Raw genomic sequence first — 26,833 nt, forward strand, 5'->3', positions numbered from 1 at the left:
ACCGGGAACCGAACTCACGACCTTGCGCTTGCCAGGCAGGCGCTTTGCCGCTGAGCTAAATCCCCAGCCCCTTTATTTTATTTTTAAAATTTTTTTATTTTTGTCTTTTTTGAGGCAGGGTCTTGCCATGCAGTTCAGGCTGGCCTTGAGTTCACTTTGTAGCCAGGCTGTTCTTGAATTTGCAATGATCCTCCTACCTCAGCCTCCCAAGTGCTGGGATTACAGGCATACGCCACCACGCCCAGCATAAAATCTTCATAGTTTCATTGTTTCTATTTTTTTTTTGTACTAGGAATCGAACTCAGGACCTCATACTTGCCAGGCAGGTGCTTGTGCCGCTGAGCTGTATCTCCAGCCCTCGACAACATCTTCTTAATAATATCCAGTCCAAATTTAATTTTCCATGATGGCTCAAAAAATGTCTTTGATAGTTGGTTTGTTCAAATCAGGGTCTACATATTGTCCACGCACTGTGTGTGGTTGATATACCTCGCAAGTGTCTTAAGTAGTTCCCTTCCTGTTACACCATTTATTTGTTGAAAAAATATCTCATTTTTTCTTTGTTTCTTTGAGACAAGGTGTTGCTAAGTAGCTGGGCTGCCCTCAACCTCATGGCAATCCTGCCTCAGCCTAACACTGGAATTACAGGTGTGTAACACCACATCTAGCTCATTTTTTCATTTACCAAATAATACTCATTATTCAATAATGTGGGGATAACTGAAGAATCATTTGAGAAAAAAAATAGATCTGTATCTCACACTTCCACCAGAACAACCATAAAAATAAAAGAAGACATCATGTAATCATAAAGAAGGGGATGTTTTTAAGTACAGTCGCATACCACATAATCTTTCAGTCATTTATGAATTACATATATAAGGGTGGTCTCGTAAGGTTATAAAAAGGCCAAAAAGTTCCTATGGCCTCATGATATCACAGCTGTCCTGACATCATAGCATAATGCATTTTTTACAAATTTATAGTGATGATGCAAACAAACCTACTACAAAGTTGTGCGTGGGGGCACACACCTATAATCCCAGCACTCAGGAGGCTGAGGCAGGAGGATTGCAACTTCAAGGCAAGCTTGAACTATATAGCGAGAACCTGCCTCAAAATAAACAAAAAACCAAACCAAAACAAAAAAACCTACTGCACTTCCAGTCATATAAAAGTATAGCATATACAAATATGTAACAGTGTATAATAGTTGATAATGGTAATAAACACCTGTTACTGGTTTTATTATTTACTATATCTTTCATCATCAGAGTTTATTCCTTCTACTTTAAAAAATACTATTTACTATAAAGCTATATGCAGTGTTATGCCAGCAGCAGCCCATACATCTTGTAGTTACCACGTCTCTTGTTATAATTTTTCCTTACATTTGATTTAATATCTTATTGTTTTGCTCTTCATGGGTGTAGGAGCTACAGACAACAGACACAAATGCACACACCACAGAGCCTCTGTACATAGGTATGTAGTAGTCTGTTTAGTCTGGGTTACTGCTGAGGTAGGATAGAAGAAATAAAAGTAGAAAGGAGATAAAGGAAAGATAAACTTGAGGCTTTTATAAGTAAAGGGACATAATTAGAGACCATACTCATAAGTGAAATAAATCACACCCACATGTGTAAACACCATATTGTCTCCCTAGAGTAAGAATCTGAAAGAGGAAGCTCAGATTTTCTTTTATACAGTCATGTGTTGCTTAGTGACAAGGATATGTTCCAGCACTGTCATTATGTCATTTTGTCATGTGAGCATCACTGAAGATACAGTCACTGGGCTGTGTCTGAGTTTCCCCAACTTTAACCCACCCCACCGTAGCAGGCTTACTGACTGTCATCACAGAAAAAGAATTTTCAGGACATGTATGAAACAGACACAAATAGGGTTTTTTAGGCAAACACGGAGAGTGCAGGACACAAGAAGGGAGTGTGAGCATTCATTTTAGAACTGAATACATTTATATTTTTCTTCAGGGGATGGAAAGCTGTGGAAAAAAGTGCCCACCCACCTTCCCCTTCGAAAGGGTACCAGCCTGATAGGCATGTTTGTTTGTTTGTTTTTTAAATAGGTGCTTTAAACATTCTCTGGATTTATGCAAACTTTTGTTTACTTTCTTACTTGGGCCAATTTGTGACCTTTCTCTGATGGGTCTGGAAGGAAAGGAGTATACTAAATCTGGTCAAGGACTGTTGACACTGGGTCAGACCTTATCTTAGGGCCAGGCCCCTATACCTTACTTTCTTAATTGAGCCCATTTATGGGCTTTTAGTAATGGATCTGGTAGGGAAGGGTGTAAATCTAGCCAAGGAATGTTCACCTGGGGCTGTTTTGGGCTACTTCAGCTAAGTCCTAGAAGTTGCAGTAATCTTACAAAGTGAAAACTTTATGATTTCTTTATCTTCTTTCTTTCTTTTAAATTTTTTTATTTTAAAGATGAAAGAACAAAAACATACATTTACAAAACAACACAAAAACAATAAAAGCAATACAGAATTTCAGACAAGGTGATAGGAAGTCAACAATGGTGGTTGTATTACATATTGTTATCTTCAAATTGGTCACTCAGATATACAAATATAGGCCTGTAAGATTGATCAAACAATTAAACGTTAACTGTTCCTTTCAATAAACCAATAGAAATCAGTAGTACAACTATCTTAGCTATCCTATGTATACATATATACATATTTTCCTCCTTTCTTTCTTTTCCCTCATTCCAGTTGTTCTTTCCTATTAAGCAGTTTCTTTCCCTTTTGCAATATCTACTGTACCTTTTAGGTTTTATGAGCGTGGTGGTGCATACCTATAATCTTAGCATTTGGGAGCCCGAGGCAGCAGGATCACTGTGAGCTCCACGCTAGCCTACACTACACTGAGAGACCCTGTCTCAAAAAAAAAAAAAAAAGGTGAGATACGATATTCTGAACAATTGCCTATAGTTTTAATTGCTGGTTCACCATGCAGTTCAATGAATATGAATTAAAAACCAACCCTGTGCCAGAATGCAGAAAGCACAAAGACACAAAATACACGGGGAGATATAAGCGAAGGGTGCTATGGGAACACAGAGGAAAGGCACCTAATTGGTCAACAGGGTAATGTTTTTTAGAGGAAGTGCTATCTATTTATTTTTGTTTGCTTTTTGAGACAAGGTCTCACTATGTAGTTCAGGCTAGCCTTGCACTCACTAAGTAGCCCAGGTTGGCCTCAAACTCTCAGCGATCATCCAGCCTCAGCCTCCCGAGTGCTGCAATTACAGTGATCCCTCACCTATCGCGGGAGTTAAGTTCCAGAGACCGCCATGATAGGTGAAAATCCGTGAAGTAGTGGTGTTATATTTAGTTTATTATATGTATTTTAAGGCTTTATAAACCCTCCCCACACTCCTAAAAACCTTTTCCAGTCTCTTATAAACACTTAATATGCTCTTAAAACACTTTCTACACTCTTAAACCTATGTAATTTTAACAATATGTAAAATTCTACATGGGTACTTGATGTGAAGTGGAGATGCTAAACTGTATGGGCACAGTGTGGGAGAGCAAACAGACGGATGCTATGATCACTGAGCCAATCAGTGCCCAGGATAGAGAACACAGTACTGTGACTGGTTGCCTTCCATTCCATCAGCCAATAGTGTGCTGTGTACAATCTCAGGTTGGCAAACTTGTGTAAGCAGTAGTGGTGTGCTGCATTTCCATTCTGTACAGTATGGTATTCATCGGCTGCTGAAATACATACTGTATTTTATTTCAATTTAATATTCTTTTAATATGTTTGAATTAACATTTTTTATATTTATAAAAAATTTTTAGGCAAAAATTAAAATCATAAATACTATATAAATACCTACGTATTGCAAAGTCCTGCAATATAGCACAAACTCTGCAATACAGAATTAAATCTATTTTTTTATTTTTATTTTATTTTATTCTTTGTCTTTTTAAGACAGGGTCTCGCTATGCAGTTCAGGCTGGCCTTGAGCTCACTTTGTAGCCCAGGCTGGCCTCGAACTCACAATGATCCTCCTGCCTCAGCCTCCCGAGTGCTGGGATTACAGGAGTGTGCCACCACATCCGGCCTAAATATATATATATTTTTAAAAGCCCATGATAAGTGAACCACAATACAGCGAGGGATGACTGTATAGGAGTGCACTACCATGCCCAGCATAGCAGTCAGTGGCTTTAAAACAGGATTTCTCCAAATGGAGATTGGACTAAATAATCAGAGGATCAGGTTTCTTACTTCCTCTTCAACCTGTCCTCATCCCCATTTTATGTATTTTATATATTGGCTTTCAGAAAATTTTTACTTGAAAAATATTTACTATTAAAAACAAGGAATAAGAGTTGAGTGTGGTGGTGTACACCTATAACTCAGCACTCAGGAGGCTGAGGCAGGAGGATGGCTGTGAATTTGAGGCCGGCCTGGGCTACAAAGTGAGTTCAAGGCCAGCCTGAAATACATCGTGAGACCTTGTTTCAAAATGACCAAAAAAAACAAACCCTAAGGAATATTGACCAATAGGATGTTCACTTCAAGAAGACTGCATTTGTTGTTTTTGAGATAGAGTAAGTCCCTGACTTATAAAAAAGTTCCATTCCAGGAGAATGTTTGTAAGTCAGATTCATTCATATGTTGAACATAGTGAATTTTATATACCTTCAACACAAATATACAATATAAAGCATAAAAAAATCCAAACACATAAAAATACTATAAATGTATAGTTATCTTAAAAAGGTGGTACAGTACAGTACAAGTACACAGCTACTTCCATGATTTGTTTGAATCTACCAATGTTCATAATGTGAAGTCCGTTCAAATCTGTGAAGGTTTGCAACTTCAATGTTTGTAAGCTGGGACTTACCCTGCTGGAGACTAAACCCAGGACCTTCACACACTAGGCAAGGACTCTGCCATTGAGCTGCACCTCCAGGGCCCAGGTTGGATTTTCAACCAGTATTTATCATACCAGGCACTGATCTAGGTGTGGGGATTTAGCAGTGAACAAGAGAGAACATCCCACTGGGTGTGGTGGTGCATGCCTATAATCCCAACAGTCTTGGAGGCTGAGGCAAGAATATTACCAGTGCAAACCTACCCTAAATATGTAATTTAGTGACTTAGCAAGACCCTGTCTCAAAATGAAAAAATAAAAAGGGCTTGGAATGTAGGCCAATATACATATGAGAAAGACAGAAAGAGTGAAAGAATATAAATCCCTGTTCTTGTGAGGCTGACATTTTAGTAACTGATAACAGTATTTTAAGATGACAACTGAGCTAGAAGATTTACGACGTCTCATTTATCCTTGAAGCCTTGTGAAATGAGTGTTATAGCTATCATTTTTCGAAACATTGAAAACTGAAAGTTGAAAAATGTTAGTAACTTGGCCCAAAACACACAGATAGCAATATGGTAGAACTTGGATTGGAACCCAGTGAGGCTTGACTTGAAAATAATGCTTTTTCCATCAAATATGTTGTTTCTCAAATAAAGGCAGCTGGAAAACTGGGCCTACACTAATCACAGATCAATTCACAAGTAATAACAATAAACATCAGGGCACAAAGACTACTAACTAGGTTGCTAGTCCATTAGTGGTAGAATTATGGTACCGCCATCTATGTCTTCCATACTCTGTCTTGACCACAGAAACAGTTCAGTAAATGCTTGTTATTCAAAGTAACTTCAGACCAGAGGCAATCCTGCTTTCTGAAGGAAGTCCTTCCTTCAGCATGTCCACATTCTGTTAGTATATAAGCTTTACCATTATCTACCACGTTAAATACACTGTTGCCATCTGACTCACCACAGGTTTCTGTGGTCCACCTTCTCGACCTGTTCTTTGGTACAGTCAGAAAGAAACCACAGGTGACAAGGAAGTAACATCTTGTAAGAAAATTCTGGGAGGAGTTTGTGTAAGGCTGCCTTTGCAACAAAAATACTGATGATATCTTTTCAACTGCAAGGCCTATGTGCCTTGAAGCCTAACTACTGAACAGACAGTCTGAAACTACTGCTGATACACTATGGAATTCACCAACCATTCAGACAAAACTCCTCCTTTAAAAATAGACAAAATTGATATTCACAAAGCTGAAGAATAATGTATACAAGGAACAACATCAAAAGTCATAGCCAATTGAAGGAACATTGATGCAGTGGCCTCCCACCTGTAGGGATTTAAATTATTTATGTGAACATACATAGTTGAGCCTTTGTAAGGAAATGCAGCAATCAAGCTGGAGATAGTAAAATACTGATCCCATGTTCAATACACACTACTAAGATGCTAATTTTAGCCAGGCGTGGAGGTGCACACCTGTAATCACAGCACTTGGGAGGCTGAGGCAGGAGGGTAGTTACATTCGAGACCAGCCTGGGCTACAAAGTGAGCTCAAGGCCAGCTTGAACTGCATAGTGAGGTCCTGTCTCAAAAAGACAAAAAAAAATGCTAATTTTAATTTGTGAACCCTCAATTTTGGTATACTTAATTACTCTTAGGCTGCTAGGGGCCAGCTCATTTCTGCAGGCAAAGCATTCTGTCATGCGAAAGAACCCTAGGAAAAGCTAAAGATTAATTTTTAAAAATCTGTTCTGGTTCATGTGTGGCCTGGAAATTGTACTTTGACACTAATTTTTGCAATCAGTGAACACAGCTGGAGCTGTTGTTGCCAGTGGACCTTTGCTCAAACTGAAGTTGGAGGGATAAGGCACGGGCAATTCGCTGATCTTCTTCATCTGTAAAATGGAGATGTGTCTAATTTCTACCGAGTCCTAAAATTTATGAATTATTTTTATAAAATACCTGGTATACAAGCTCTGAAAACGTAGTTATGAAATAATTCAGTCTGCTCTGAAGGGATGAAGTCTATGCTACATACTACCACCTGGAGGTCCTCAGAACTCAAGAGAACAGCAGACATCGGCATGGGCACTTGTTTCACCCAAAGTAAATCTTCAGGATTGAAGAGTCAGGGCTAATGGAAGGTATCATTATAAATAAGAGAACAAGTCTCCAAGAGAGCTTCTTGGTTATCCCACAAAAGATGACAAAAATTGCAGCGAAGACAATGATGAGATATTTCTAAGAGTCTTTGAACCACGGGCTATGAATGCTTAATAGAAAGTGGGTAGCTAACATGAGTGAATGGAGCAGGCTTCCAGAAATGTAATTTTAAGCCAAATATTGACAAAGTGTTAACAATATAGACACAGAACATATTAGGATTTACGTAGTAAATTAAGAACACAAGCTTAAAAATAGACAAATCTGATTACATTTCTTTCTGTAGTTTTTTCTCCTTTCACTTGGAACAGGAAGCCTGATGCTTAATATGCTAAGAGGTCAGTTAGGTCTTATATTTTTATGTTACAACGTGCAGTACAGAGTTTAGTCAAATCCTTTCAGTGAGAGTAATTAGTCTGATCCCATTTCACAGTAGAAAACAGCTGTTTAGGAATGCAGACATTTCCATCTGTCTCCCCGAACCACTCTATGTGTTCCACAAGAGAAATGACATGTTAACACTGCATTGCCAGCACTCTTGACTGGGTCTGGATCTAACAAGTGAGGAATGAGTGTTTACTAAGTTAGAGTGAATAAGCCAGGTGCCTCAGCACTTGGGAGGCTGAGGCAGGATGATTGCTCTGAGTTCCAGGTCAGGCTGGGCTACATAGTTCAAAGCTAGCATAAACTACATAGTGAGACTCTGTCCTAAAAATCCAAAAAAAAAAAAAAATGCAGACATTTCCAAACACAAATGTTTTGCAGAGTGTTTTTATATTTAAGGTCACTAGTCCTAAAATATTTGTAGAATTTAGTATCTCAATGGCATCATGCTCTTTTAGTACCATAGCAAAATAATTCAGTATCTCCACTGCAGCTCTTCTTTCAATCTGGAACATTATTTTAGAAAGGCTAACTAAACAAAATTCATTAATTTCCATAAAACACATCAGAGAGCCATTTCTAGAATTCAAGGCAATTCTGAAAATTTGGGAATATAATTCTTGGTTCCATTTCTTGGAAACCAACTTCAGCAAAGGAAAATCAGCCAGTTTACCTCTTGCCAGATGAATTTTGTAAAGGAATAATTTTGTTAGGAATGGACAAATGCAACCACACACTTGTGCAGGTATTTTTTAACAACCTTTTATTCAAAGCATCTACATGAGTTGTAAACTCAAAGAAGCAAGTCAATATTTGTTTCAGTCTTCAGTCTCTTTCAGTATCTTGAGTACTGTGTCTTTTTTTTCTTTTTTTTTTTGGTTTTTCTCCGGTACTGGGAACCGAACTCACGACCTTGCGCTTGCCAGGCAGGTGCTTTGCCGCTGAGCTAAATCCCTAGCCCCTTGAGTACTGTGTCTTAACTAAGCCAATCAACCTCCAAACAATAGGGTAAATTTCTGTAACGTGCACCTAATAATTCACGGAGCAAAGTACTCAACTCTGGTGCAAATCACAATATTAATCACTAGTTCCTGACCTGATTTATTTTGAAAAAACTTAAAAATGAATCCTGAGGATGATACAACAACTGTAAAGTCTGCTTCAAGTAGTAGTTTCCTAAGTCTAACAGTGATTCTACTACATAAGCACTATCTGTAGTCATACAATATTTACTTATTTTGACTAACCAATATTAAAAATTTTAAGACCTGGTTGAAGGTATAGCTCAGCGGCAAAACACATGCCTAGCATGCACAACACTTTGGGTTCCACCTGTAGCACTGGGGAGTGGGGGGGCGGGAGAGGTGTTTTTTGTTGTTGTTTTTTGTGAGACAGGGTCTTGCTATGTAGTTCAAGCTATCCTTGAACTTACTACATAGCACAGGCTGGCCGCAAACTTTTGGCAATCCTCCTGACTCAGCCTCCCAAGTGCTGGGATTATACGCAGGTACCACCACACCCAGCAGAAATGGAAACTTTTATCAATACATAAAATGCACCCATTTCTGGTAGTACCTGTGACAGGTTTCAAGCCCACTGAAGTTAGGTTCCATTAAAATTCTTAATACCTAAGTTATAACAAGCTGCCGTGATTCTCAAGTGTGGCACAAAGGCTGATTTTCCTTTGTTGGAGTTGATTTCCAAGAAATGAAACCAAGAATTATATCCCCACAATTGTAGAGTTGCCTTGAATTCTAGAAAAGGCTCTCTGATGTGTTTTATGGCAATTAATGAATTTTTTTCAGTTAGCCTTTCTAGAAGCCTTGTTAAATCAGAGTGATGAGGGCTGGGAGGGTAGCCCAGTGATATAGTGCGTGCCTGCAATCCACAACATCCTGGATTTGACCATCAACATATGCACGTGTGCGCACGCACACACACACACACACAGATAAAATAAGACAAGACCTGAGGAGCCTCACTCATAGTTTATGAGGCTCAGGGTCTCTGTCATGCTGCAATGAAGTTGTCAGCCACAGCTGCAGTCATCTCAAGGCTTGTCTGGGGATGGATGTACTTCCAAGCACTCACATGGCTGTTGGCAGGATTCAGGTCCTTGTGGATTACTGGACTGTGTGCCTCAGTTCTTCCCTGGCTATTGGTTGGAGGCAACCCTTAAATTTCTTGTCATGTGGGCCTTTCTATTAGGGCAGCTCACAACATGGGAGCTTGCTTCATCAGAGTGATCAGCCCTGAAAGAAGTGGGGGGGGTAGGGGAGAGAGAATGGGAGGGAGGAATGGGAAGGAGGGGAGAGAGAGAGGCAGGACAAACAAAATGGAAGTCATAGTTGTTTTATAATCTAATGTGGGAAGCGACATCCCATTGCTTTCATTTGCTCCTTAGAAAAAAAAAAGTTACTTGTTCCAGCCCACATGCTAGAAGGGACTGGGGAAGGGACCACACTGAAATGTGAATGCCAGGATGGGGAATCATTAGGACCTACTGTAGAAGATGTCTATTATGAATTACGAATGGCACTGGGTCACTGTGTCAGGAAAACATCATGGAGTTGTACAGAGGCCAAGAAATGAAGACCTTATGGCTAACCAAAAGGAGACAGCCAGTGTTGCCAGAGGATCTGGAATTTTAAGAGTAGTTGCAAAGTCACACATCTTTGCAACATTTTACATTTTTAAAAAGTTGTCAACAAAAAAGAACAAAGCATAAAAAAGTCAACAAATTCATGAAAGAAATGTGTGCATGTGTCATAAATGACCTATGGGCTCCCAGTTTGCCAACTTTACTACACTCTTCGTAATTTCTTATATGGTACAAATGAAAGGGCAAGGGTTTGAGTGTTTGCTGTGCATATCCTGGTTCTGGCCACTTTTATTGGTTCTGTCCCTGAGCCTATGACAAGGGCCAGAAAAAAGATTCGAGGGTCTTATTATACTACATTGTCTTACTTGTCTCCACTATTAAGAATATGAGCTCCCAGGGGATAGAGTGCCATGTTTTATAACCTTGACCTCAACACTCTTTCTTTCGTCTTTTTGAGACAGGGTCTCACTATGCAGTTCAGGCTCACTTTGTAGCCCAGGCTAGTCTCGAACTCTCAATGATCCTCCTGCCTCAGCCTCCTGAGTGCTGGGATTACAGGCATGTACCACCATGCCCGGCAAGAAGATATTTTAGACAGCTCACCACTCTGGCAGGCTGAAGCTGGGGGATTGCAACTTTGAGGTCAGCCTAGGGAACTTAGAAAGACTCTATTTCAAAATAGAAAAATAAAAAGGGCTAGGAAAGTAGCTTAATGTGAAGGCCCTGGGTTTAATACCTAGTACTGAAAAAAAGATATTCTTGGTTAAAGTAATAGTGGTTAGTATTTATATAAAATTTACTATGTGTCATAAAATGTCCTAGCACTTTACATATATTCAGTCATTTAGGAGATCCATCATGTGAATTAGAGCCAGCAGCACTCACAGGATGCTCGAGGATGGAGGACATTTGCTATGATCTGCAGGTAGTTAAAAACAGGGTCCAACAAAAAACCTAGGCATGGTTTTAGAGAAAAATATAGGATCACTTCTCAATCCTGGAGTTGCTTACAGACCAGCTGTGCTGAATATATGGGAAAGTAACTTTCTGAGGGAAGCAGCATATTAAAACAGGTGGCTGTGTGGTAGTTATCCATGCTAACCAAGCATTTACTACCAAAGACCCTCATGTCCTGACTCTCTTCCCACTGGGAGACAGAGCTCAGTGACGAAGATATGTGCAGGGGGGAGACTCTCAGATTAGGGCACCAAGGAAGGCTCTGGCCAGAAAATAAATTGGAGGGCAGTGATTGAGTTAGGACCCTTGTACCCCAGGGACAGAAAGAAACAAAGACTTGGTTCAGGATAGTGACCTAAAAATACGTTGGGGCACGCAGCAGCTGTAGCTGGTGTGATTTTGTAGTGAAGAGACAGAGCAGTGGCACTACTTCCATTGCCACACCAAATGCTGCCAAACTGTGCCCATGTGGTATCTGCCAGCCACATGGCCCTGCAAATGTCACAGAGCTTCGTGCTCATCAGGAACCGTTACTGATGACCCCTAAGGACTGCTAAGCAAGGAGCCTGCATGAGTTCCCTCCACTTGGCTCCTAGATTCTATCAAGGTCCACACAGAAGGGCCCTCCACTGCCAAGCACTAGGCACCACTGAATTTACACAAAGGCCTTGGAATGGGTGAGGCCAGTGGAAGTGACACCATGCGGTGTGCTCCCCCAGAGCCACATGGAGGGACAGGACAGGGATTAAAGAAGTTCCCCCAGAAAGAAGTGGAGGATGTGGTATTTGATCAGTCTTCATCCACCCTCCCCCTGTCTAACACAATTGAAGGTTTATGATCATAGGACAGAGACACAAATATCTGGCTACCCATGCTCAGAGGACACTCTGCAGAAAACTAACACAGCTCTGCCTACAGAGGAAGGAGAAGCAGGCTCCACAATATGCCTGGAAAGGAATCTATACTTTTATGCCACTGTATGTTATTTTAATCATTTTTTCCTTCTCATCTTTTTCTCCTTTCATTTGGAATACATATGTGAGGTGTTTGTATATATGAAGTGGAGAATGACAATTTATTAGTTGCTTCATTTGAATAGTATCTTTCATGGTCAACTTAGGTTAAGCTCCACTGAAACTTGTATATGGATGATTGAAACTCAACCCTTCCATTAGATTATTAATTGGTTCCAACCCTCTTGCAGCTTCCCCCAATATTCAGTTGATCTTTCTTTCTTCTTCCTTTCTCCCTGCTACAGACAACCTCTCAAACTTCTTCATTCCTTCACCATTTTAGATACAAAAATGACATCACCAAATTCCTCTTTCCTATATTCATGTGCTATTACCTGTTTTCTTCCTCCCTTCTAAATAATTTTCTTCCTTTTCACTCACTCTTTCCCACATCCTCTATATCCCAGCCTACTTGTCACTGACACTAATCCATCATCTTCTTGGGTTACTAGAAACAAAGTAAAATTGTTCAAACAAATTTTACTTTATATGACTGACAGGTGGTTCTGTAGATGCTCATATAAAATATAAATTATCTTTCTCTCCTTACAATGCAATAACTGAACTAATCCTTTTACACTGAATGAAGAGGTATAGAAACATGAAAACATAACCAAATGGAAATATATACTAACTAAAGAAATCTCTACAGTAGTAACAGACTTTCTACACTAACTGATCTTCATTCCTGTTATGCTTTGGGTCTAGATGTCCCCTCAAAGCCTTTTCAGAGGTGGTTGGATCAAGCGTGCATGACACTGGAATTGATTCATGGTGTAATGCTACAATCAAGGGCACTAGGATTGAGAGTGTGAGGGCTACCTGCCCTAAGTAGCCTGGAGAAGATACAAAGCACAAAAAGAGATGTGGTTGTCCGTTACTGCTTTGTTATCTTATGCCTGCCACAAACTGTTTCTCCTCTGCAATGTCTGTCTGCCATGTCACCCTGCCTTGGAGCTAGCTGATTATGGACTGAAACTTCTGCAAACTGTGAGCTAAATAAATCTTTTCCCCTTTAACTCTGGATGTCAGGTGTTTTGTCTCAGCAATGAAAGAAAAGTAGCTAAGACAAAATTTGGTGCCAGAGAAGTGGGGTCATTGTTGTGACTATATCTGATCATGTGGATCAGGAGCCTTTGGAACTGGCTTGTGAGAAGAGTTTGGAAAGGTTGGGAGGTGCACAGTGAAAAAGAGGAGCTGAACTGCCTGAGGCTGTACTTGATGGGAGATTCTGGTCAGAGCTCAGAAGACCAGAATGCTGACAAAAACACTACCGTAAAGACCAGGCTCAGGAGATTTATGCTGGGACAGACTGCACTGGGTATGGGACTTCAGATATGTGTGCTGTGCATTGGCAGGAAGTTCATCTACATTTTGCTGGTGTCCAAAGACTTTGCCTAAGACTAAGGGCAGCAGACTAATTAATCTGGCGGAAAAAATTTCAAGGCAGTTCAATGCTGACGTGGTGGCATGGCTCTTGGGGGCTTTTAGCCACATCTATGTTGAGAATCAAGAGCAAGAACCCCAGCAGAATGATTCAAAATGTTGTGAGTTTGGCTAGAAAGGAAGCTCCAGTAAAGCTGTGGACTGCAAAGACAGAGCAGAGGAGATCCTGATTACTGAGAAGGAAGAGAATAGACAAGATGGCCTGAGGGCACCAGAAGAAGCAGCAAGACTCCACCATCTGTAGCCTCAAAATCGCAAAAGTGAGACTGTGCCTTGAGAAGAAATCCCCAAAGCACCATGTTCCATGATGATGGTGGCCTAGAGAATTTGTTCCTCAGAACTGGATTCAGAGTGCTCAATGATCCAGGTGTTTGATCCCTATAGCCAAAAGAGGGAAGCCTGGCTACTGCTCCAGCTGGTAACAGAGCTTGGCATCATGCATGTGGTGGCATCATCCACGTGGTGCGGGTTTTAGGTGCAAGAAGAATGCAAAAGTTGTAGGGTCAGGAAGGCTTCTACCCAGATTGCAGGAGGCCTGGGAGGCCAGGCAGCGTGCCCCTGAGAGGGCAGTGTGTGAAGCTGTGAGTGTGAAGCTAGAAGTGCAGTATAGACTCCAGAAGTTTGGTGAAACCAGGAACATAGATTGTCTGAGGAAAACATCAAGGAGGGAGCAAATTAGGCCCAAGAGACAGGCCACGGGAGCTACAACCACCCAAAGTGCTGCAGGGCTAGAGCCACCTAAGCCCTTTGGAATTCACATCTTGGCACAGATTGCCTCAGATGCTGCACATGGAACTACAGGACTTAATGTTTGCCCTGCTTACTTTTGGACTTGCTTTGGTCCTATTCCTTTGTATTCCATTTGTAACTTTTGGAATGAAAATGTGTATCTTGTGCCAGTGAATGTTGGAAGTGTTAAACTTCCTTTTCATTTGTACAAGGGCTTGCAGCTAAGAGCTTGCCTTAAATCTCAGAGGAGTCTTTTGACTTGGACTTTTCAGCAATGCTGAAACTGCTAGGACTCTGGCAACTCTTGGAGATGGACGAAATACCTTTTGCATAAAAATACTGAAAAACTCAGTAACAGACAATCAAATTGAGGCAGTCATAAAAAACTTACCAACTAGGAAAAGCAAAGTCCAGGACTTGATGGACTTACAGTTGAACTCTACAGGAACTTCAGAGATCTTACAGCAATACTTCTTAAACTTTTTAATGAAATTAAAAGGGAAGGTGTATTGCTAAACTAATTCCTGGATGCTAGTATTACTCTGATACCAGAACCAGACACGGAGTTAACGAAAAGAGAAAACTGCAGGTCATTCTCTTTAATAACGTTGATGTAAAAATTCTGAACAAGACACTGGTAAACATGGCTGGCTGGCTGGCTGCAGGAGCCACAGAAGGTGGCCAGCTTCAAGGATCTGTGCTGAGTGCAAGCACCATCAGTTGCACTGCAGAGCCCCTCAAGGATGAGAAAGCAGCGGTGCCCCTAGACAGAGACCCTCAGTGCGGAAGCACCAGAGCACCACGCCAAGCCTTGCCAGAGCAGCAGCAGCCTTAACAGCTTAGGGAATGGGTTAGGAGCTGAGTTGGGTCCAGGCCAGTATAGCTCAAGGCTGACAGGTGAGGAGACTACCCCATGCATGTGAGCAACTGGCCACTCTACTGCCTGTTCTGTCTGGGCATCTAAGTGGGCAATGAGCTCTTCTACATCCCATTCTTCCCCTTCTGGATCTGAACCTGGACCACCTAGTAGACTACAGGCTGGCGATCATCTAGGTGATAGTCATGTACCTGGGCCAGTGAAAGAAGAATGTGATGTGCTGGCCACATCTGCCTTGCAACCTGTGGTCAAGCTGGAGGTCTTCTGCACCTTCAAAAATGGCCTGCTCTCCTCTCATGCCACGTCCAGCACCACCATCCCAATTGCCCTGGTCCTGCTCGTGTACAGCTGCTTGCAGTGTCCTCTGTTATGTGGACTAATTCTTAGTCCCAGCTGGAATTCTATAGTGTTCCTGAGCTGGATGTATATGGGAATGCATTCCCTTCTTGACAATGCTGGATTCTTATACACATTTTAATTTTAGCTATTTTGTTTTTAGACCTGATTGACAATTTTAACCAAACTCATAAATATGCTCCACTGATAATTACTGGGCTTCATTTAGTTTTGGGGGAATCTTTACTTTTACTTTTGACACCTGGAGTACATCTTGAGGAGACACACGAGATTCTAGGAAGAAGTGCTGGAATTGCATGTGGATCTCATGTTACTTATAGCATGGGTCTAATATTATATCCTTCTCCAGACATTTTACCTTTGTCTATGCCTCTCACTTTTCTGACTCTTTTAGGAAAAGCTGTATTGTGGGTCTTCACACAAATAGTATTTTTACTAAGTCAGGGATATAATGAAAAAGATTATCATTTGTTTAACCTGTAAAATCTTTACAATACTGTGTGATGACATTTGAAAAGCAAGACAGTTTATGACAGTTGAAGTTTATCAGTATATTACCTATGGAATGGTTGGTTTCTCTATCACATTTTTTATTCCCTACATATTTTTGTGTATTGGTCCTGAATCTCTTGATGGGGAAATGTTTTTAACCACTTAACAGTTTACTTCAAGTGTCACTCAGGCAGGGCATTTGTTTACATACTGACTATCCTGAGTACCACTTGGGCAGGTGTCATTTCAACCAGTTGAGTTTTTATGGAAAAAAAAAACAAAATTTCAAAACAAAATAGTAGGAGAATATCAACAGTTAATACATTGTGTAGTGTTATCTTTAAAGTAGTTACTCAGAGTACAAGATACAGGCATAAAAAATTCTCCAATCAATATTAGCATAAACTTTTGTTTTCAATGAATGAAGAGACACTAGTCTAACTTTAGCTGCCTGTGTTACTGTATCAAGTGCATCTGTATCCTAATGTGTAACACACTGTGCAACAAAATGTCTACAATAAATCTTTTGGCATTTAAAAAAAAAGTATAACTAACTTGCACTTTTTCCCTTTTCCCTTCCTTCCTTTCCCGTTTCCCTCATCCTAATTCCTTTCTCCTTTGGAACAATTTCTTCCTGTTTCACAATATTTATTGTACAGTTTAGACCTTACTCTTTCAGTTTCTCACACTAGTGAGACAGTATGATGTTTACACATGTGAGTCTGATTTATTTCACTTATGAGTATGATCTCGTTGCATTCATTTACTTATAAAAGTCTGAAGTTTATCCTTCTTTACCACTGAGTAGTACTCCATTTTATAAAAAGACCACATCTTTTTTATCCATTCCTTGGTTGATGGGCATTTGGGTTGTTTCCAAGATTTAGTTATTACAAATTATACTGCTATAAACATGGGTGCACATATATTGCTGTGATATAATGTTGTTAATGCTTCCAGGAAGATACCCAGAAGGTGAATAGCTGGGTCGAATGAGACCGCTAATCATAGCTTTTTGAGGAATCCCCATACTGATTTCCATAGTGGTTGCACCAGTCTGCACTCCCACTAACAGTGGAGAAGGGTTCCTTTTTCTTCACAGCCCCTCCAGCATTTGTTATTTTTTTATTTTAAAGAGAAAAAAACAAAAACAAAATAAAAAAGATGTGGTATTTTTATACAATGTAGTATTACTCAGCATCTGTTATTGGTTGATTTCTTGATGATAGCTATTCTTTCTGGAGTGAGATGGAATCTCAGTGTTGTTTTCACTTGCATCTCTCAAATGACCAATAATTTAACCAGCTGATTCTTATATTGAATAAATTTGATAAAATTGTCATTTGCATATTTCCTATTATCTTAAAAAATTAACCAAAAATGCAGTTTTTGGTCATCCTGTATTTAAATAATTGGACTGGTAAGTGGCTAATAAGAAAGGGGAATGTCATTACTGATATCTCGGTAATGATCAAGGGACCTATATTCTGTGATGGGAGGTCAGTTTGGTGGGAGTAACTTTCAGTGGGGGTGGATCTAAAGAAGGTGGCATTTAATTCACTGGTCTACCTCTAGGCCACTTGAGCTCTAGCACTGTTGCCTAATCCAGCATAAACTAGTGATCTGATTTACTATAGGTCAATATCTGGGTTGCCTAAGTGTATATACTAAAAGTATAGACCTCTTTGCTTTAAAGGTGGTTCATGAGTGCTTTTTAGGGTTTGTTAGTACCCAGTCCAAATGTAAACAATAAATATGACAAAATTATCATCACTGATGTTAATAATATAGCCAAGGTAACCTAGTTGTTGCTGTCAGTTGTTTGTTTTTTTTTCTGTATGGCAATATCTGGATTGCCTGGGGGTCAAACAATACTATGGCATACTCCCCAAGAACCAGGCATAGGTCCAAAAAACCTAGCACAGATAAACAAAAAAATAGAAACATGAGAAGACAAGGCAACAAAATGCCTCCAAAAATTTCCAATTCCCCCAAAGCAGATCCAGAGGGTATCAAGAGGGAGGAAATCATAAGCCACACTGCAGAAATATCTGAAAGGGTATTAGTGCAGGTAACAAAACAGTTCAATAAAGTTCTTGGTGAATGCAAAGAAAATATAGTTAAATAGAAATGTCCTTAATGAAACAAATGATCAGCAAGTCTAGGGAAGACACTAAGAAAAATCTAATGGCCTGGGGATATAGGTCAGCTGCACAAGCACCTGCCTTGCAAGCACCAGGTGTCGAGTTCAATTCCTGGTACAAAAAAAAAAAAAAAAACTAGAGGAAAAATCTAATGGAGATAAAGAAAGGGATGCAAAACACAAATATCCAGCATACTGTAGAAAAGAATGGAAGTCAATATAAACATTCTAGCTGAAATTTATGAGATTAAAAATGATTCAAAGCATGGGCAAAAGCGACCAATGTGAGGACACTGTTAGATCTTGATGACTAGGATGAAGTTAGTGGTCACTTAGCAAAAGATACCTTAAAAACAACAAGAGATCTGAAAAATGGATCCAACAACTACCAAATGACTCAGAACACCAATATAAGAATAATTGGAATTAATGAAAAAATCAAAAGATAGCACAAAGAGCATAAAAGAACCTGTTTACAGAACCAGTAGTACAAAACTTTGTGGACATGGAAAAAGAAATTAATATACCAATAAATGAGGCATATAGAATCCCAAATAGTCATGCTAAGAAAAAAAAAATATCCATGCCCTATCATAATGAAAATGCCAGATATCCAACACAAGAAAAGAATCTTCAAAGCTGTTAGCAACAACAATGAACCACCTATAAAGAAAATACCATCCAGAATCACATCAAGAAAAATTAAATACTTAGGAAATAACCTAACTAAGGGGATAAAAGACCTCTACAATAAAAATTACATCATTCTGAAAAAGGAAATTGAGGAATACATCAGAAATGCGAAGATATCCCCTGTTCTGGGATAGGCAGAAACAAATGGTCATATTCCATGTTATGGTTTGTGTCTGGATGGATAGTTTCTGTCTGGATATCCCCCCAAAGCCTCATGTGGTCAGGGGGCAGAAGGCTTTTCAGAGGTGGCTGAATCTAGCTAGAGTTTGTGATTGGTCCATGGGATTGGGGGATGTGAGTCCTACACATCCTCTAGGGTGGGTAGGCCACATACAATATAAGGGATGGGAAGAGACTCTCCCTCTCTCTCTCCTCTCCTGTTGCATTTGGTATCTTCTGAAGCTATGAATGGTTGCCCCTCTGCCACGGTGCCCTGCCTTGGAGCCAGCTGATATAGACTGAAAGCTCTACAAATTGTGAGCTAAATAAACTTTTCCTTCCTTAACTTTGGCTGTTGGGTATTTTGTCTCAGCAATGTGAGAAAAGTAAATAAGACACTCCCAAAACTGATGTATAGATGTAGAATGCAATCCCAATCAAAACACAAACAGCATCTCTCACAGATACTGCAATACCCTCAGTTCACAAATGTATCTGTTTGCAAACAATTCAGTTCAGAAGCATTCAGCAAAAGTTTGCTTCCATTTCTGAACTCTGCATAGGGTGACAAAGATGAAGAAGCCATCTTCTCCACATGAACAAAAAACACAGCCATCTTCCCCAGAATCATGGATAAAATTAAATTCATGAACCAAGTACCACTGAATAGAGAAAACAATCCTTAAACTTCATGTGGAATCAGAAGAGACCCAGAATAGCAAAAGCAATACTGGGAAATAAAATCAAAGCAGGACTTCTGGGAAGATGGCAGAGTGGTAAGCAGCAACATATCAGCCTCTTCAAGATTTAGAATCCAGACACTGGAAAATAACAACTTGGAAAAGAAAAGAAGGAGGGAGGCATATAGAACACCAAGGAGGTACAACCAAAAGAGAGCCTCTTCACATTACACTCAAAATTCCAGAAAACCATCACAGGGACAAAATCTTTAAAGCTGTCTGAGACAGGCAATGAATCACATACACAGGTAAACCCATTAGAACCACAGCAAAATACTCTATACAAACCTTAAAAGTCCAGGAAGGCTTGGACTGAAGTGTTTCACTCTAAAAGATAACAAGCCCTAAAAGTTAACAACTTCCAATCCTGACTTATTTATCCTGCAAATCTTTCCGTCAAAACTCATGGAGAATTAAGGTATTTCCAAGACAAGGAGCACCTCAAGAAATTCATGATCACCAAACAGTATTACAAAAAATTCTCAAGGATATCCTAGAAAGAGACAATGAAGGCAACAATATCAGTAAGTCAAAAAGAACCAACAGATTTGGCAGGATAAATAGCTAAGCAAAAGGGAAAGAATGAGGAAACCAGAAACAGGAAGGTCACTACATATTAGTTAAGGAAACAATTCAATGGGAAGAGTTAACAGTTAATAAACAAATATGCACCTGCCGGGCGTGGTGGCACATGCCTGTAATCCCAGCACTCAGGAGGCTGAGGCAGGAGGATCGTTGGGAGTTTGATACCTGCCTGGGCTACAAAGTGAGCTCAAGGCCAGCCTGAACTGCAGAGCGAGACCCTGTCTCAAAAAGACGAAAAACAAAACAAAACAAAACAACAAATATGCACCAAATACTGGCACACTCAATTTCATAACACAAATACTAATAGACACAAAAACTCAGATAAACACCAATCTTCCCAAAAGAGTTAAAGACACCATACTGCAGTGTTATATGCATACCCAAATTTATAGCAGCACAACTCATAATGCCTAAATCTTGGACACAGCTTGAATGTCCATCAAGAGATGAATTTAAAATGTGGTATTTATGCACAATGGAGGACTACTCTGTCATAAAGGATAAATTTGAATAATCTGTAGGAAAATGGATGCACCTTCAGACTATAATGTTAAGTGAAGTAACTCAGACACACAAGCTTAAATATCACATGGTTTTTCTTATATGAAAACCTTACACACACACACACACATATATATATATATATATATATATATATATATATATATAAAATTTCTTTGAGAAATAAAAGACAGGTAAGAGGAATAAAAAGAAAACTGTAATCCAGTACAACTGGTATTGTAATCCAGCACAATATATCTAAAAGTGCTCTCTGACTTAGTAATTTGTTTTACATATATTATGTGTTCTTTGGCCTACTAATCTATTTTTCAGTCTGTATATACAATAATTAATTTATAAAGTCCTGTAATATATATAAATGGATCTGATGCTTGAAAAGTAAAAGGTGGGTAGAGGGAGAGAGGAAAGAGAAAGAAACTGAAATGTGTCTATGGCCATACCACCCTGAAAGCACCTGATCTTTTCTGAAATGTGTTATTTGCATGTACCAATTCCGTACAGTATTGGCACTGCAGTCACATACCAATAAAAGTCCAAAAAAAGGAAAGAAAAACATAAAATCAAAGCAGCAGACATCACAATCACAGATTCCAGGTTATACTACACTAGTGTGATTAAAACAGTATGGTACTATAACAAAAGCAAGCATATAGACCAATGGAACAGAATAGAGGAAGCAAAAACAACCCCAGGCACATTCAGCTATTTGATCTTGAACAGAGTCCAAAAACATACACTGCACGAAAGATAGCCTATTTAAAAAACAGTGACAGGTAAGGTAAGATATTCACATCTAGAACATTGAATCTAGACCCATATATCTCATCATGTATTAAACTAAAATTAAGATGGAACAAAGATCTAAATGTTAAAACAGAAATACTTAATCTGCTGGAAGATAAAAGAGGCAAAAAGAGGCATAGGCGAAAACTTTTTTCTTTTTTTTTTTTTTTTTTTCCTCCGGTACCAGGAACCGAACTCACGACCTTGCACTTGCCAGGCAGGCGCTTTGCCGCTGAGCTAAATCCCCAGCCCCTTCTTTTTTTTTTTTTTTTGAGACAGGGTCCTACTATGTAATGCAGGCTGGCTGGCCTTGAACTTGTTTATGTAACCCAGGCTGGCCTCAAACTCATGGGGAGCCTCCTGCTTTAGCTTCCTGAGTGTGGGGATTACAGGTATGCACCCCAACCCAGTCTCCATTCATTGATTCTTGATGTCATTTCTTGTGTCACTCTAGTTCTGTTCAGAAAGTGCTTGCTAGGGCTAGTATACAGCTCAGTGGCACAGCACCTGCCTGGCAAATGCAAGGTTCTGAGTTTGATTCTCAGTACCAAAAAAAAAAAGAAAAGAAAGTCTTTGCCAGGCCAGCCTGAACTGCGTAGTGAAACCCTGTCTCAAAGAGACCAAACAAAACAAAACAAAACAAAACAACAACAGATGGGATTATATCAAACTAAAAGGCTCTACAGAGCAAAATGAACAGAGTAAAGAGGCAACCTACAGCCAAGCATAGTGATCCACAACTATAATCCCAGCACTCAGGAGGCTGAGGCAGGAGGATTGCTATGAGTTCGAGCCCAGCCTGGACTCCATAGTGAGTTCAGGGCTAGCTGCCTGGCAAGCGCAAGGTCCTGAGTTCGAAAAAAAAAAAAAAAAAAAAAAAAAAAAAAAAGAAAAACAAAAGAAGCACCTTACAGAATTGAGAAAAATTTTATCAGCTACTCTTTACACAGAGAACATCTAGAATATATAAAGAACTATAAAAAAAATTAGACTCCCCAAGTAAAAGACCCAATCAAAAATGAGCAACTGAAATGAATAGATACCTCTCAGAAGTACAAATGGCCAATAAGAGCTAGTATGTTGTATATTTTGGAGAATGTCTTGTGTGCAGCTCAGAAGAATGTGTATTCTGATGTTGTGGGGTGCAACACTCTAGACATCTACTAATTATATTTGTTCAAAAATTTGGTTCAGTTCTAATTTTTCATTGTTGGTTTTTTGTCTAGTTGATCTATTTAAGACAGTGGGATATTGAGGTCCCCCATTACAATTGCATTAGTGCTTATTTGATTCTTCATGTCTGTTAATATTTTTTTTATATAGCTGAGTACACTGGTATTTGGTGCATATGTATTTATGACTGTTACATCTTCCTCTTGGATCATTCCCTTTCCAAGAATATAGTGACCCTGTCTCTCTTAGTCTTGGCTTCAAATCCACTTTGTCTGCAAATAGAGTATGTAACCCTGCTTTTTTCCTGGTTCCTGTTGCATGGTGTATTGTTTTCCATTCTTTGACTTTCAGACTATGAATTAGAGAAATGCAAATAAAAAGTACATTGAGACATCATCTTATCCCAGAAAGAATGGCTATTATCAAAAAAACAAATAAATGCTGGTGAATATGTGGGGAGAAAGGAACTCTTCTGCATTGCTGGTGGGAATGTAATCTAGTACAATCACTATGGAAGTCAGTTTGGAGATTCCTGAAGAAAACTAAAACTAGAAATTCCATTTGACCTAGATATGTATCCTTCTTCTAAGTATCTTCGCAAAAGAGTTAAAGTCACTTTAGAGGGATGCAGACATGATCATGTTTATAGGAACACAATTTATGATAACTATATCTTGCAAACAGTATATACATTCATGAACAGACGAATGGACAAAGAAAAGGTGGCATTTACACACAATGGAGTACTATTCGGCCATAAAGAAAGACACACTTCAGGGACTTGTAGGCAAATGGATACAACTTGAGAACATAAGGTTAAGTACATAAATCTGACACATAACTTTTTTTTGTTTGTTTGTTTTTTCTCCGGTACCGGGAACCGAACTCACGACCTTGCGCTTGCCAGGCAGGCGCTTTGCCGCTGAGCTAAATCCCCAGCCCCTTGACACATAACTTTAAATATTGCATGTTTTCTCTTATATGAGAAACTCAAAATATGCATATATAAATAAAGAGCAAAAAGAGAAGATAAATATGAAGCAAGGAAAAGCCCAAATAATTTCCCAAACTGTCTATTCTGTTTTAAAAATATTTCATGCATATGTTAATTTGCTTCACTTGTACTACTAGATTCTCTTAGTTCACTAGAGAAAGTTTTGTGCCTTTGTTTCTTCTTTGCTATGAGAGAATCTTTTTTGTCTATGATTTCTACTCTGAGCAATATTTTGGCCATTCTCTTAAGATTATGACATACACTGCATTAACTATAGTTATTATCTAATTATATTGTTATGAAATTTTATTTCTTCATAGGATTAAAAAGTGATTTTATATATTTTCTTCACTAATATCTACATGTATTACATTAAAAGAAGAAATAAAATTTTTGAAAAATTATAAGAAGTCAAGCTACCCTCATTGGTAAAGGATATGTTCCTGTTCATAGAAAATGCAAAAAATTCCATCAAATGACTCCCAAAACTAAGAAAGAAATTCAGCAAAATAAAGGGCACAAAACTAGCACTCAAAAATCAATAGCATTCCTATCCAGCCCTGGTAGCACACACAAAGTGCCATAAGTTTGAGGCCAGCCCGGACTACACAGTGAGTTGAAGGCCAACCTGCACTACATTCCAACAGCCTGCTTTAGAAAAACAAAACAAAACAAAAAAACAACCAAACTCAACAGCATTCCTCTAAACCAACAATAAATACATTGAGAAAGAAATCAAGAAAACAATATTATTCAAAATAGCTTCAAGGGACTGGGGATTTAGCTCAGCAGCACAGCGCCTGCCTGGCAAGCACAAGGTCATGAGTTTGATTCCCGGTACCGGAAAAAAAAAAAACCAAAAAAAAAAAAATAGCTTCAAAAAACTTAAATACCTAGGTATTAACTTAATGAAGGATATGAAAGTCCTCTACAGTGAAAACTATAGTACTCTGAAAGAACAGATCAAAGAGGATATCAGAAAATGGAAAGGTGGGCCGGGGATATAGTTCAGTGGCACAAATGCCTGCCTGGCAAGCATAAGGTCCTGAGTTTGATTTCCGGTACAAAAAAAAAAAAAAAAAAAAAAAAGAAAATGGAAAGGCATCTTCTGTTCCTGGACAGGCAGAACTAATATTGTCAAAATGGTCATACTAGCAAAACTGATACACAGATTTAATGCAATCCCAATCAAAATGCCAACCTTATTCTTCCCAGAACCGAGAGTCTTAGAACAGCAAAAGTAATTCTGTGGGGGCTGGGGATTTAGCTCAGCGGCACAGCGTCTGCCGGGCAAGCGCAAGGTCTTGGGAGTTCGATTCCTGGTAGGAAAAAACAAAAACAACAACAACCAAAAAAAGTAATTCTGTGCAAAAAGAGCAAAGCAGGAGGCACCAAAATCCTGGATCTCAAGCTCTATTACAAAGTAACAGTGGTAAAAACAACATGGTAACAGTAGAAAAAATGGATATACAGATGAATGGAACAGAATAGACGATGGAGAAACAACCCTAGCATACTCAGATGTTTGCTCTTTGACTAAGCAGCCAAAACTATGTTGGAGAAAAGATAGTGTCTTTAACAAAGTGCTGGGAAACCTGGTTTTTCCACATGCAGAAGATTTAATCTAGACCCATTATCTCTCAGCATGCACTAAAATAAAATCAAAACAGATAAAAAAAATCTAGATATTAAGACACAAATAGGCAAGGACTTTCCAAGCAGACCTCCAATTGCATAAGAAATAACAAAGAATCAACAAATAGGATTATATCAAAATATAAAGCTTTGCACATTAAAGAAACTAACAGAGGAAAGCAATAACCTACAGACTGGAAAAAAAATTTGCCAGTTAGTAACTCCTTGCACAGAAGAGCATCATCTAAAATACAGAAAGCTGGGTGTGGCGGCACACACCATAATCCCAGCACTCAGGAGGCTGAGGCAGGAGAATCGTTGCGAGTTTGAGACCAGCCTGGGCTACAAAGTGAGCTCAAGGCCAGCCTGAACTGCACAGTGAGACCCTGTCTCAAAAAGACAAAAAATAATAAAAATAAAATATGTCTTAAAAACTCAAAAAATTAAGACCTCCCATCAAATATAGGACCCAATCAAAAATGGGCAATTGAAATCTATAGATTCCTTACAGAAGATGATGTACAAATGGCCAGCAAAGACATGAAAAAAATGTCCACCTTCTTTGGCCATTGGGGAAATACAAATTAAAAACACTGGGATCCCACCTTACTCCAGAGAGAACAGCTATCATAAAAAATTGAAAAAACAACAAATGCCGGTGAGGCTGCATGGAAAAAAGGAACACTTTTACATTGCTGGTGGGAATGTAAACTAGTACAATCACTATGAAAATCAGTATGGAGATTCCTCAAAAAACTAAAACTAGAAATTCCATTTCATTCAGCCATTCCCCTACTGAGTTATCCCCCTCAAAGTTAAAGACATTATAATTTGGTGAAACATGCATACCTGTGTTTATGGCAGCACAACTCATAATAGCTAAATTTCTTATTTTTTGAGACAAGGTCTCACTTTGTAGTTCAGGCTGGCCTCCAACTCACTATGTAGTCTAGTCTGGCCTTGAACTCATGGGGATCCTCTTGTCTCAGCCTCCCAAGTGCTAGGATTACATGTGTGCACCACCATGTCTGGCCAATAGCTAAATCTTGGAAATAGCCTATATGCTTATCAATAGAGGAATGGATAGAAAAAATGTGGTATTTATACATAATGGAGTACTACTCTACCATACAGAACAATAAAGTTGAGCCATTTATAGGAAAATGGATGCATTTTAAGACCATATTGCTTAGTGAAACAAATCATACACAGACGTTTAAATACTATATGGTTTCTCTTATATGGAAAAGCCCAAGTATAAATAATTTAAAAAGCAAAATAAAAGACAGATAACAGGAAACAGGGAGATAGACCTTTTTCAAATTGGAAGGGAACCTATCTAGGGATGGGAGGAGGGAGAGGAAGGATGGGAAGAGAAGGAAAAGTAAAAAGTATTAAAATGGGATATGTACATGTACCAACCCCCAAATGAAAGTATCCATTATGTACTACAAACTTGTACTAATAAAAAAACAGTATGGTACTGGCACAAAAATAGATGTGATTA

The 26,833-nt window shown here is 39.1% G+C and overlaps 1 protein-coding gene and 1 pseudogene across 1 annotated transcript in view; one reads left to right on the forward strand and one right to left on the reverse strand.

Annotated features, from left to right (window-relative positions):
- The window catches only part of Fam120c (family with sequence similarity 120C), a 170,406-nt gene that overhangs the window by 135,521 nt on the left and 8,052 nt on the right, over window positions 1-26,833 (reverse strand). The gene's annotated exons all lie outside the window — the stretch shown is intronic.
- On the forward strand, window positions 14,814-16,062 carry LOC102017009 (annotated as a pseudogene).

The sequence above is a fragment of the Chinchilla lanigera genome, unplaced genomic scaffold, assembly GCF_000276665.1.
Source record: "Chinchilla lanigera isolate Chin_1 unplaced genomic scaffold, ChiLan1.0 scaffold00074, whole genome shotgun sequence".
Taxonomy (NCBI): Eukaryota; Metazoa; Chordata; class Mammalia; order Rodentia; family Chinchillidae; genus Chinchilla; species Chinchilla lanigera.